This window comes from Anopheles arabiensis, chromosome 2 (assembly GCF_016920715.1).
Source record: "Anopheles arabiensis isolate DONGOLA chromosome 2, AaraD3, whole genome shotgun sequence".
Classification (NCBI taxonomy): domain Eukaryota; kingdom Metazoa; phylum Arthropoda; class Insecta; order Diptera; family Culicidae; genus Anopheles; species Anopheles arabiensis.
The window spans coordinates 104018059-104032552 of record NC_053517.1 but is presented as its reverse complement, the minus strand read 5'-3'; the positions used below and the strand labels follow the sequence as shown (position 1 = coordinate 104032552).

The 14494-nt window shown below is 46.9% G+C and overlaps 1 protein-coding gene across 3 annotated transcripts in view; it reads left to right on the top strand.

The window, feature by feature from the left end:
• The first annotated feature begins 842 nt into the window (after nucleotides 1-842).
• Nucleotides 843-14494, top strand: part of LOC120895276 (acid sphingomyelinase-like phosphodiesterase 3a) — a 79586-nt gene continuing 65934 nt past the window's right edge. Inside the window, exon 1 of one of the 3 annotated variants that reach the window (XM_040298456.1) lies at nucleotides 843-1022. The gene's annotated coding sequence lies outside the window, so the exon portion shown is untranslated. Of the gene's footprint in view, nucleotides 1063-14494 lie in introns of all 3 variants that reach the window. The other 2 variants (XM_040298458.1, XM_040298457.1) reach the window with 2 other exon arrangements.

Sequence of the window (14494 nt, the reverse complement as noted above, 5' to 3'; positions counted from 1 at the left end):
GTGCAGTTTGCATACATTTAGGCGTTTTCCAATGGAATATTCTATTCACAATGAAATAATATTTTTTAGGACCCTTTAAGGAGTGAAATGAAGCATCTGATGATGCCACTGAGTTAATGATTAATAGCAAACAAAACCCACACAGCGTGTAAGCTACCTGTTCCATCTGCCCATCAGTCGACCGTTATCGAGCAGAGGGCAGCAAACCGGTTCCGAGCCCTAACCGTATTCGAATTTGACAGCTGCCGCAAATTCGAGCACTTTCTGCTTTCGCTCATGCGCACAGTGCCGTCGGCGAAAGGAAAGCAAATAACAGCAACAACAACACTCACCCCCCTTTCGGATACCAGGCACGATGCTGTGCTTCGGCTGTCAAGGATCTGTTTTTTTCTTTCGTTCCTTGACCCGAACGTTTCCCGAACGTAAGTTCACCGTATCGGGGCTTCGGGTTCCGTAATGCGACTGAGAAAGTGTAAAAGAGGGAAGAGTGATGAGAGTGTTCCACTGCCGGAGAGCCACACATTCTACAATACAGCTGCCTGGCTGAATAAATGGAATTTGGAACAATTTTACGCCTGGCACAAACTTGTGAGTGCTCATTCCGTCGCGTGAATCTTTGCGTAGAAGGTAATTGGAACATTCTCAACAGTTTTTCGCCGAAATTTTCTCTGTTGTGCTGTGCCCTGCTACGCTCTTACGCACATGGAATGCTCTCTCGGTAACATTTGCTCTTCCCATTGTTCACTCACTTTCTCTCTCTCTCTGCATCTGTTTGGTGGGTGGAAAGCTCGTTGGACAGGCGACTACGACAACGAAAGGACGGTTTGGACGGTCCGTCGGGCAGTGGATCAGTTTTCTGCGATGCCGTGCGGTGATCGGACGTGTCCCGTGGACGTGCGTGTTTCGTTTTTCCGCTAAGCGGCTGTGTACCGTGTGTGAATGTGTGTTTAGGTGTGTGTGCGTGTTTGAAGGTGAAATCTGCAGTGTGAACTGGCTACCAGACGGTGCGACAAATAAAACAGGTATACCTGCGCTTCTTGGTGTGTTGATTGAGTAGAAATAGTAAGTGAAATTTGTGTTAGAAGGTTACAAGATGAATAGGTTGGATACAAGAGTAATATTCGTCAACAGATTGATGACGTAGTACAGCAAGGAAAAACATCGTTCAGTCGGATCGAGGAACAATTGAGAGCTCAAAGAAGAAAAAAACTGTAGACTTACGGAGAACCAGCAACAAACACACGTGATTGGTGGAGAAAATCTGTAGATGATGTAGAGGAATTGAATATTGCTGTGATGATAATGACAGTGAAAATTGTTCCATTTATTCCGAGTGTTGAGTGCCATCAAAATCAACTTCCAGTGGTATGGTGTGATGGTGTGCAAAACACTTCAATGTGTGCTTCCGTGTTCAATTGTGGTATATTCAATAAGCTCTAACAGAAAAGGAGTCCTTGAAAGTGTTCTCAGATTGCGGGTACTTTCGTTGCTTCGTTCGAAAAAAAAAAACGCCAAAAAGGCATCAAGCAGCAACAGTAGCAGCATCAAAAGGATTCGAACAGCAATCGCAACCGTAAGCTTCCCAAACCATACAGCCATGATCGATAAAAGCTCAACAATTTGAGCTATGCTCTACGCCGGTAGCGGAATTCAGGCAGCTTAAGAATAATGGTATGTTTTTTTTGTGTGCTAAACTTTCACCTCCACCACCGCAGCAGCAAACTTTGCACCGAACAAATCAACACAAACACTTGTACACTTTTCACTTTTGGTGTGAAAAGTTTCGGTGTGTTCGGGTTCGGGGAAGAAAAATCGTTCTCGATTTATCTGTCGTGTAAGGGTGCCGGGTGTTGTTACTACAGCTACATGCACCGTACGCTGATTTATGTTACTATCCCTCCGCATCCCTTCTGCTTCTTCATTCTCTCATCCACTCAGCGCAAGCTCTTGTAGCCTAATCCATTCCACGTGTCACCCAATTTTCACATACTAGAAAGATAAAGCTGCCTGCCTACCAAAGCGCCCGTCCATGAGCAGGTCCTGCCCTTCGCACGCCAGACCCAGGACCGGGCGCTTATCGGTGGCGAACTTTTTCCCGTGCAAGCGAAGGTGTTTCATCGTCTTGTCTTGTGCACGGTTCAGGTGAAGCAATAAAGCCAAGAAAGCCCACCCAACCTCCACTAAAATCCCTCGCACGCCTTTGCCCAGCCAGATTGATGATGGGTTTTCGCGGAGCAGATTGCGGCTCGCCTAGAAAGTTTGACTTTTATGCAGACTTTTTCCGACCGTTGATGTTTAGACGTTTTGCACGGTCGATTTTTGAGCATCGCAAAGCTTGCTCACCAAGCGCTTGCCTGAAAGCTGTTTTGCAAGTGTATATCTGCCGCAGCCAGGGGTAAGGGGGTTTCTTGTTATTTTAACTTGTGTTGGATGATTTTCTTCCCTTTTTTCCTTTGGTCGTTATATGCTACAGCAGTACCGTTGACCAGGGCTTTGCAAGGCGTTTTTGTTTGGGGCAAAAAAGGTGAATAACATGGAGGGGAATGGGAAAACTTTCCGTGCAAAAAACGGTTATCAGTAATGAGATAGAATGTTACCTTTGCTGTGGGCGATTTTTGAAGTATAAACATGCGAAGGAAGGTGCAAAACTTTAAAGCAGCTCCATTGTGTGGTTGACATTCCGTGCGAACGGAGGCGTTTGCTGGAGAGTAATTTGGCGTTTTATCCATAACTGGTGGGTGACGTTGTTAAGGCAAACTCTAACCAACAAATTGCACGACTTGAACAAGGCATCTGTTCTACATGGAAACCTTCTTTATCGATGTAGCGGATTTGAAGTACGCAAATTGTGCCGAACCTTCCAGCCTTGTCAATTGGCGCCTCTTATCGCGGCTTATTCAATTACGACGGTGTACTTGTTTGCCGGTGCAAACAAAACAGGGAAATCGTGCGCATGATATAAAACCAAGGATACACTTTTACTTCCACTTGTTCTACTCCTACTCGCTCAAAACACTCGCCGCCCATCCACCGCGGCGAAAAGCGATACAGATCAAACAGATATTTCCCCGTGCCGTGCGGTAATCCGTAGCCAGCAGCCCTGGAAGCAAATGATTGGCAAATCTGCTTCCGCTTATAAACACGTTCTCTTCTTTTGAGTTAAACACGTCGTCTTTTTTCCGTGGTTGGTCGGCTAGCTCTAGGCAACCTTCAGAGAGAGGGGTGGAAAAAAAATCAGAAAACAACCAACTCGTGGTACCATTATTTCACTAGCGGCTCTCGAGCGGTGAGCTAAACAAGGCGCTCGCGCGCTGTACGAGCAACAAAAACACACGCGAAAGATACGGGACAGCAAAGCTTCGGCAGGATTATAAGCATCCACCAGAGTACAGCACACAAGAGGAAGAGATACAAACCTGTAGCCCGTACTTATAAGTAGCCCCCAATCCCCTCCCGTGCCTGCCCCGCTTCGGTGTGAGGCAAACCGTTTCCGGCAAACGATCCCTTCGAGGGTGCAGATAAAATTAAACCAATTTCTCTCCCGGGCGAACGTCCGGACCACCGCCACCGTCTCGCACACACGTTCATTGACAGGTTTATTTCACTACCGCACCGCACCGGGACCGAGTTTTCGGGGGCAAATTTGGTGGTGGTGGGCCAGTAGAAAAATCGAGCAACAACTTACGATCAACAAACGCTGGAAGAAGAGCGGCAGAGAGAGAGAGAGAGAGAGAGAGAAAGAGAGAGAGAGAGAGTGTGTGTGATAGCGCGCCCAGCTCTGCCCGAAAACGTTGGTTTTTGGGAAAAGGAAACCCGGCCACCAAAAAAAAAGAAGGAAAGATGGCTTTTCACGGCCTCCCAAGCAACAACAACATCAATAGACAACGTGAAAATAGAGGAAAAAGAGCTCAGACACACACACACACACACACACACACACACACACACACACACACACACACACACACACACACACATACACACGTCGGCCGGAAGTCAACGGGACAATTCCTCCGGGACCCGTGTGGACCCGTGTTCGTGATCTTCGTGTGTTCGCACGGTCTACAGCGCTGTACCGCAAGAGGCAGCTGACTGGTTGTCGTCCTTTTTGCGCCGTTTTGCTTGTTTTTTGTGTGGCGTCTTTTAGCGCCGTCTTTCGGTCGACCCATGTTTCCGGGAAATTTTTGGGTTGAAAGAGAGAATAAAAAAAATCTATCTACGAGAGAATAAAAAAAACGGCCAACGGGATGCTTTCCGTTGCCTATAAATAGGAGCAAAAAAACAACGTTTCTGATCTCGGACGGAAAACGGAAAAGCTGGGAACGCAAAACGATTTATATTCCCACGGTGTACTGCCAAAGCGGATGCTGAGGGAAGCAGAGTGCTAGTAACCTCCAACGTCCAAATGCACGCGACTACACGTGAGGTAGGGCAGGACACACACAACACACACATGCGCACACACACACGTAGTACGTTTGTGCGGTTAGTCCGTCCGACCAACATTCAGCCATTGGATGCCCAGCGGCCAGAAAAGAAGACATACGGTGCACATTTACGTTTACACCGACCTTGCATAAACGGATGGAAGCTGTGGAGTGTTTGTGTGTGTGTGTAATAGCCGCGAGCAGGATTAGGATATTCTCCGAGCACAAACAGTCCGAGCAACGCGGTAAAGGAGGGAAGAAAACGCAATGGCTCATGCGAAATCGCTATTCATCTCGCAGTGAAAGGCAAAGTGCAACCAGGAATGGTATTTCCTGGCCAGCTTTTCCTTCACGTTTTTTTTTGTTGTCCTCTTATTTTTGATATTTTTTCACAGCTTTTCCATTTGCCTTGCGATGGGTAAAAGCACACCGTTCGTGAACGTTACAAAGAGCACATTCTTCCATACCATTTAGCCCCGAAACCGACCATTTTGCTCTATGCTCCTCTGGCAAGCGCAAACGAACGCGCCTAAATATATGCAATGTACGCGGCAAACAGCTAGCAGGCGCCTACTGGCGCAAAACGGAGCAAATTAACTGACATTCGCCGTTCCGCGTCAACGCAAAAACACCGGTTTGACCCGGCAGTATCGGCGTTCCCCTTTCGGTGACGTTGCGTGTACACAAAGAGATTGCTGACTTTTCCGCCCGTGACGACGACGACGACGACGAGGACCAAAAGCGAGTGTCGAGTCAGGGGGTTTCTTGCGCCAAAACCAGGGTCTCCCGCGCAAAGGTTAGATTAAAGCTATCGGAAGCTATAAATTTGATTATGCTAAACAGTCGGCCTCGGCTGGCTGGCTTTGGCGGTAGATCGGGATCGGCTTACGCCACTTTGCCGAAACCGTTCATTAATCAAATTTAGATTTTTGATATCCTTCAAGGCAGCGAGCTTCCCTTGCTACAATCGCTTTCCATCGCGGTTTCCATCCGGCCCGCTTCCATCACGCGTAACGTGACGCATCTCTCCCGCCCAGGGGTTGATGTGACCGGGGAAGCGATCCGACAGACACGTCTCCGTTTGAAATTAACGTCATTAAGATCGGTGACAGGACAGTTAGCGAATGCCAAGCCAATGGGGGAGCTATAGGGAGATAGGGGTGGCAGAATTTAAGAGACAATTTAACAATGAAATTTTAATCCCATCTCGTCGTAGCTCATCTAGCATGTGGTTAGGGAGGTGTGAATCATCAAAACCACGCGCTGGACTGTTCAGATACACTTGACAGGCAGTGTAAGGCTTTAAAGATTGGCTTTAATGTTGAATTCGTGCAGTATTTCTGAACAATGTGTTAACAGCGCAATACTTCACGTAAAAGACTCCATTCGTCATTGTCTCATTTTCGGAAAGGTCACCCAAAAACCGGCTCGTCCAAAATGTCGGCCTCCTAACGAGATGATTGAAGATGATTACTCGAAAGGCCACGAATCGAGCAAAATCACCCAAATCAAGCACAAATGAAGGCGGTGTTGCTGCTAGACGCTTCAACTGCCAAGGCTCGCTGAAACCTTTCACCAGGTAAGCACCAGGAACCAGGCCGTTACACGCGGGCAGTTGCATGATGAAGCGAAGTATTTCGGCTACCTTAGAGTACGAGAAAAAATTGAATAATTGTTAGCAATGGAAGGCCTAATCGGCTGTAATGGGGGTCATTTCTCAATCGTGTAAAATATGCTCAACACATTTCCGTGCACCAGGGCAGGGTGTAATTGATGAGAGTGGATTTAATCGTTGATTTACTGGCCCGCACATGTATACTCAGGCTGGAAAGGAGTGCGACAGTATTGAGCGGACTTGTTTTTGGAAGTGATTAAATTCGCTTTATTTACATAACAATTGTTTTGGGTGAAAATTTAAACGTCACTAACGGCTCACGAGAAACTTTCGAAACTGGCTTGGAAGCTACAGTCAGTCGGTTTAAATCATCCTCCTACACAAAGGATGGCACTGGTCTGGCAAGGGAGCTGTGAAAGATATTTTTAATTAAACCCCCAGCTCGTGCCCACGCGCCCCTCGCCAGCTGATTAAACAGAATCAGGTTAGAAGTTCATTAACTTCATCCCACCACACGCGAACGATGCTCTCCGGCTCTGCGCTGGTCAGTGACTGCGGGAATTAAAGCTGCCAGTGTGTCCGAGAGACAGGAAGAATCATGCTGCGGCGCCTATGGTGATGCTTTGCGCGATGTTGCTAATGATGGTTTCGCCAATGATGTTTGCCGCAACCCGGTGGCCGAAAAGGTGTTGCTCTGTGTGGTTATGCTTTGTTTTTGGTGTTTTTTATCTTCTTCTGCTTGCGGTGGTCGCACTCGCAACATCCATTTATATTTAGCTAGTTGGTTGAGTCGGGGTAGGGGATTTAAAGAAGGACGAAGTTTTTCCCACAGATCGATAATGCCGCTGAGCTCCATCCTTTTCACTCGTTTGTTCCACCGTTGGCAGGGTGGAAGGTTTACGCCGATGCGGCATTATGCTAAGCGATTGTGCAGAGGGTAGATTTATGCAGGACAAAGGGAAGCAGCGCTGTTGGTTGTCTAATTATGCTGGAACGCTCGGACATCATACGAGCTGCAATGATATAGGGTTGCTATGCAAGTAGATAGTGATGTGTTGATGGAGTTCAATAATGGGAGGGAAAATAAGAAGTTATTGGCCTTTTTTCAAAATGATCTTTTCGATTTCAGTGACATTTGTCCTTTATCAAAGCTGACCACATTTCACAGCGATAAAAGCAGTTAAGCTGTTTAATTATGCCAAACCAAGGTGGCTCTGGTAAACCTAAGCAAGCTTCTATTGTTTAGCCATGCTACTGTTAATATGATAAGTTCCGGATAAAAGCTAGTCTGAAAGAACAAGTGGCACGCATAGTTACAACAATTTTATTCAGCCAAGCATGTAGTGCATAAAGGGTACGATCCACCTGATGCTGTTTCGTGTAGTCTTATTTCCAGGAGTTGTCACGCCGGTTGCTCTTTGTGGTAAATTAGCAGCAAACTACAAGAACAAAAGCAGCCACGCAGGTACCTTCCACGCAAAAAAATATTACTAAATCAAATGTACACTAGCCACGAGACGGGGCAAGCACGAGGGACAAGCACTCACAATAGACCGCTCAACTGCTCCCTACTTGCGGGCGAGAAAAAAAGGGGCTGCATTTCCTGTCGTTTCAGGGAAATAAAAAAAAAGATGAAGGACAGTACCCGTTGAAAGGTCAGAGGGCAAAGCAGCAGCTGTACGAGCCGGAGCGCTTATTTAATCCTTCCCTTACATTAGGGTTATCTTTGATGAAAAACAATAAAAAAAAAGTTCGCAACACACTCACCCACTTAGAGCGCGGGGTGAGAGAGAATAAAAGCATGCGCGTACCAGTGCCACCTGGACGAACGTAATCATAAGAACAAAAGCACCCGTAGCAGAAGAGAGAGAGAGAGAGCGAGAAAGAGCAGCAAAACCATTACGAAACCATTTTTGCAACATTCCGTCTGACAGGTTGTGCGGAGACGCTCGGCTGCTGGCGGTAGGTGACGAAACATTTCATCTATTCACCTGGCCCGGTGAGTGGGTGGGTTAGTTTTCCTTTTCAAACCATGTACAATTTCTTCACTCCCTCCCCAGTAAACTTCCAACCCTACCACTATGCGGTCCTAACAGTCTCGCCTGCTCGGGAGTGTATCTTAGGACGATTTTCTTGCGAGAACTCGCAAAAACGGTCGTCTAACGAACGTCAACGGGTAATCCACCGGATGCCAGGAATAGTGGTGGACCTCGACCGAGAACTGAATCACACCCAACCGCCCCCCTCCCCCCCAATCCCTTTCGGGTTGGCACTTAAGGGTTGCTTAATTTGATGAATGGCAGGTTACACCGTACGTGTCTACATCATTCGCAAGCGAAGCTAAACGGTCTTGGCCGGTCTCTGCCTAACCATCGGTTATCGGGCAAGTGTGTTTCTTCTACTACCTCACACTCTCTTTCTCACGAACAGAGTGAGAGCCGTCGAAAGGCTTTTATTTTTCGCTCCCGGGAGGGAAAGCTTTCACCTTGCGCCGTAACGCAAACCGTACGGGCAAACCGGTTTGGTTTTCCTTCGCTCACTCTTTTTTCCCGCCTTTTTTCTGTTGTTTCTCAAAAACAGGGGGCATGTTTCTGGTGGTGGGAGATGGAAAAGCATAATAACTTTGGCCACCCCGGTTGGAACCGCTAACCGCACACACACGCACCTGCCACGAGGCTTCATTTTTGAGAGGTGAAACACATTTTATTAGCATTATTTTTCACGTACGATCGTTACTTCTGGTCTGGCGTTGCAATGGAGTGAAAGGGAGGGGGGGGGAGGGTAGAAGGGCCATTTCGAAGTTTCGGAGAAAATGGTTATGGCCTGCGATAACGCGTGTATGTGTGCACAGTGAGCACAAGCAAAGCCCCTGTGCCCCATTGGCTGGAGAAACAAGCGAGCGCAAACGACTCGCCCGTCACATTGACACGCTTGATTATTATTCGGATGAAAATGCCGTTCGTGCCGATGGATTGAATATTTGCCCTCTACACACACACAAACACACACACTCACATCATTTCAATCACATTTGGCTCGCCCGCTGTGGGGGGGGGGGGTTTCGCCTTGGAAGAGGTTTTAAATTGAATTGTGCCTAAATCGAACAAACAAATCGGCCCTCCAAAGTCGAGCTAGCGTGCCGATTACCCTCCGAAACAGCTGCTATAAAAATGTATTGCAATGCTTTTAATGGCACCCGGATTTATTCCTTGTTCGTGAAAACTGGCAGGCAAGCTTACGCGTGAAGGTGGGAAAAAGTTGGCCCTCTCACGATGCGAAGGAGTAATTCAACTACCGCACTTCATAGATTGGATTAAAAATTTCCCAATCCCCAGCAGAGCGGTGGGAAAATCTTTCACCAAAGCCAAGTTACACCGTGCGAGATGGATGAAAGTTTCCATTTTCTTAGGAACGGTGAACGATTTTTTCTCTCTCTTTTGCTTTCCACTGCTCGCACTAAGTGGTTCCATCGGTTAATTTAAAAACAACCCATCATAACTCATGGTCGCTTGCCATCGTTGAAAGTTTGCTGTAATCTCGCCCCACGGGATAGGTTTTTCTCCCTCGCTCGGGCGGTTTGTTTGCTTTTACTGGCGAGCTTATTGCCATTTCTCCCCTTCCGAGAGTGCCGAAAGCAAATTATCTTCATCGCCAGCCAAACGATAGTGGCACCGGATCGATTTTCCAGTGTTGATACATGAATTAGTGGAAGAAAAGGAGGAGGACACGAAAAAAGAAGGTGATACAAGGAAAATTGGGTACCAGAAGGTGGAAAAAAACGACAACTTAACTGTAGCTTGCACCGAGAACAAACCTTGGACGCTGTAGTCGATGTGCCAAACTTAACCTTCCCTTGCCACCCTACCCACACCTCATATGAGTCATACACTAGTCGATGTCACGTTTCCGAAGCAATTTGCATACTTTGCCCTTCACTCCAGTTCCTTTTCACGAAAAGTTGCCCAGGCAGCTTTTACCCAGCGGGCTCCGTGTTTTTGCGAGGGAACGGGAGAAAGCGTGAGGCCACTCTTTATATGCCACCGAGCGCCGTGACCGATTTTGGTCGCGTGTATGCAAGGGTAAAGCGTGGAAAATTGCTTCCGTCCCTCGAGAGGCGGTTGACGACGACAACGACAACCACGACGACGGTGGTGATGATGACGATGATGAGGATGAGCGGTTAGAGTGGAGGAAAACTACTGATTTCTATGGCACTTTCCCTTTGGTCATAGACACACACACACACACATGCCGCCGTTCAGCTTGCTACAATAAGAGGGAAAACTTTCACACATTTCCCCTTGTATGAGGCGCCTGCAGCAAAGCACCAAGGGGTTTTTGCATGCAAAACCATGATTCGTTTCAACCCACACGCCTTTCCTCGCCTTTCCCTGTACTTATTACGCTGCAACGAAGTCCCGTGAAAGAGTGGGGAGGAGGAGGAGTTTTTTTTTCGTGTGGTTTGCTGAAGAAGGCTGGAAGGAAGTGTGTGTGTTTTTATGCAGAGTGCTATGGTGCGGTTGCAGCAGCAGCAACGCGCGCGCTTGTGTGTGTGTGTGTGTGTATGTGTGGCACCAGTAGTCCTCCCGGATGCACTTTCCAGGGTTCATCGTTTTTCCAAATGAGCACGACCGACAGCGGGTTGGAGTTGGTGTGGACCTGGCGGCAGCGGATGGGAACAGCTTGCTTGCAAGATAATTTTCCTTCCGTAACAAACTGCACTGATGAAAAGTGACAACCTCCTCTCCCCCCTCCTTGGCCGCTTGTTGCGAAACTGCGGAACTGAAAGGAGAAGTTTTTCTTCGAAATTACTTTGCCCACGTCGCACGTTCCGTCCATCCCACGCCGAGACCGACTGTGTGGAACTCATGTGTGCATGCACGCACCCAGGCACTGTGTCTGTGTGTTTCGATTTCAACGTAGAGATAGTTTTCTTCCTCCTTTCGGTTTCCGGTGTACAGCACACAAACACACACACACACAACAAGCGGTTGCTGCTGTTCCGTCTCTTCCGTGCTTAGTGATCAACCAAGCTCGAAACGATCATGAACGGTTCTAATGTCGTTGATGTTGATGATGATGATAGTTAGTTTAAGTAGCGAGTAGAGTGAAGCGAACCGTGCTTGTGTGTGTGTGTGTGTGTTTTGTGATATAAAAAGGAAAACTTTATTTTCAATGTTTTCCATCGTTTCCTTCTACAATACAAAGGGGCACGAGAACGACAGAGCAGAGCAATCCACTTTAATATAATTTTCCCTTGGGTTCAGTTTTCCCAGAATTCGTCTATTGATTCCATTCTATTGGAGCGAACAAAACGACCTGTAATGAATGTCTACAAAACAAGAATCGAGCTTTACAATTTAGTAGGAAGAGCAGTTCGTGTTCCATTCATCACAAGATACTTTGCTTTGATTTTAAAATATAAGAAAGATAACGATCCCATACGGCCAATAGGCAACAAAAGGGTACAACGGAACTGATTCTTAAACCATCCCTGCCTACCAAGAAAATAGGCCTACTATCACGGCTTGCTGCCGATTGCTTACCGCCAGTGTGAGAAGTCGATGAATTTTTCATCTCGATTAAAGCCTCCAGTTGCCTACATTTAGGCGTTGATCCCATGTGCCCCAGGGCGGAAGACTTCAAACCTGAGCAGTTTCTTATCCCAACTATTTCGAGAGGCTGAAGGTTTGCGTGTGTGTGTGTGTGCGTGTGTGTGGTTTACCTTAACAATTTCCTCTTCCAAAAAGGCATCTGCCCCGGCATCGGTGTCGGAGGTTTTTGAGGCGGTTTTAGCCCTTTTCTCACGACACGTGGAAAACCACTAAATGAATCGTTGTCTTTACGATGAAACCCCTTCCCTTTTTTCCCCCCATCTTCCCAGCAGGTGAAGGTGGGATTTTTGGCTCCGACCAAACCTCGGCCAACCCGAATAACAAAGCCTTGTGCAACCGTACCAGAACCTGGGTCAATGATGGAACGGTTTTCCGTACCACATGGCAGGATTAAATAAAAATAGCCCCAGCACACACACACACACATACACCCATCCGTGATGGAAAAGGTATCCGCTGAGTTCCGTTACAACCTGCCCGAAAGCCCGAAATGATCGAAACACACACCAACACACACACCCATCCTCGGTCGCTGTAGGCCAATGGGGCCGGGAAGGAGATAGTAAAATAAATCAATTCCTATGCATGTTTGAAGGGTACGAAACGGGCACGATTCGCAGGGCAGGCAACCCCATCACGCACACAGCATGTTGGCTGTGGCAAGCTGGTATGGGCAAAGGGGCCAGGAAGGATATCGGGGCGAGCAGAAGGGCAGGAAAACAGGAAATTGGGCAAGGATTGTTTTACTGCCACAGTTCGGCCCGGCGCCCGCCTGCTGACGACCGATGATGGAGTTGCGCTTTTTTCACTCCCAACCCCCGGGGCCAGAAAGGTACGCCGGGATGCCCTAAATAAATACACATGTCTTTGATGCCCCAAATAATAGGATTGAAATTGGGAGCGAGAAGGTACACCGTGACCAGGGAAACCTTGAGGGAAATGGTTTTGGACCAACTGCAACCCGATGTATGCAGATCGATACTTGCGGTGCTTTGGCCGGGGTGTGTGTATGTGTTTGGCTACGAGCCGTAACAAACATACAAAGAGAGCAATTTGAATCGTTTGGTTTGCTTTCAATTATGGTTATTTTGTAAGCAGATGCAGACTGGTAACGTTTCTCTTTTTTACGAGAGTTAGGTTTTGTGTTTTTGGGTTTTTATGCCTGATGGGGTCATATTACATCCATCCGTGGTAAGAGAGAGAGAGAGAGAGAGAGAGAGAGAGAGAGAGAGAGAGAGAGGAAGAAAGCGGAGCAATGTTTGCGAAGGAAATTCCATTGCAGCAGTTTTATTAAAGAGGCTTTTGGTGTGTTTTATTTTACCAATCAACATCTTTCTACGGTTTATGCTAGTTTTTTGTATCACAGTCCTATGCACAGTTTTTCATGGTTAAATTTAAATACACAAAAGAGTGAATGAACTTTAAAAGTTGCGGAAAATCGACTTCTCTCTACTGCTTGCACTCTTCGCATCGTGTTCAGCTCGATCACGCTCTTATCGGTTCTTATCGGGTGCCAAATCTTTGCACCTCGTTTCGAAACGTGCCGGTCGACGGGCAAATCTGGGTCACTCGAGCTTTGTCTGCACACACACACACACACACACACACACACACACACAAACTCGCAGCCAACAACACAATTGGTCTTTGTTTTGCTATATCGTACCGTGACCGGTTCTGATTTTAAAACAGCTTACCATTGTTTTCCGTTGTGTTGGTTCGGTTCTTTGGCAAAGCTTTTCTTTCCTTTGCACCTTTCTTCACTTGGCTTGGAGTGAAATCGTAAAGTCGGGTGAGTCTTTTGCCAACGCCACTTTGCAGCGTAGGAAGTAATGTAGGGTAGAGGGGGGAAATGTTCAAGTTTTCAAGTGAAAAGCTGTTCACCAGTTTGCTCGTCACGACAGATAGCGATGCGATTTGTAGAAGAAACTCCAGAATGAAGAGCAGTACGCCTGATACTTGGGCTTGTTGTTTTTGTGATAAGCGTGTTTTGTTGATAAGTTTACTTTGGTTAGGTGGTTACTGCTTTGAGTGTTGTCTATGCTTTTGGACAATTGTTTGTTGGCAAATGATTCAGTTTTGCTGAGCACATGCATTTGATTAAAAAGCGGGTCAAGACTATTGGATTGTGTGTTTTTGAAGTTTTGAGAAGAAGTATTTGGTTCATTGTTCTAATCGTTCTAAAATCATTAAATAATCTTTTTCTTGCGTTTTTCCATAAATTTCGCATAAGATCCGGAATCGTATAATTTTTCACTTCACTTATCCTTACCTACATGCACCTAATGTAAGAAAAAAACCCTTCCCTAACCACAGTCTACCATGAATATACCAGAACATTCATCACTGAAATTATATCGTGACACGTTTTGAAGCCCGTCAATCGTCCTGTTATTTGTCTTCAACTACAGAGCACGAGAATTGCATCAAAACAGCACAACAACGAGCCAACCCTGCAACGCAAGAAAATGCAATGCACCTGGGTGTTGCCATCACACCACCCGAACGGTTCGCTTCGGTGGCTTGTTGACTTGACTTGAGTGAAATCTCTTGAACCGCGCATCGTTCTCGATGACACGATCGCACGGAAAATGGAAAACAAATAGCCCAACTAGCCCAGCCGAGGGAGGTAGCCGAACGAACGCACTAACGAGATCGTGCTTGTTCGTTGGAATTCTAACCAACCTTCATTCTTCTCTTGTGAGTGTAAACTTGTTTGTGTGAAAAAAAAAAAATCAATGTGATGCAAAAAGAAACAACGAGCTGCAACGACAGCAGGATTTGCGTACGAAGCGTAAGAATGTTTGCAGTGGGAAACCACCTTCTTCCCACAACGC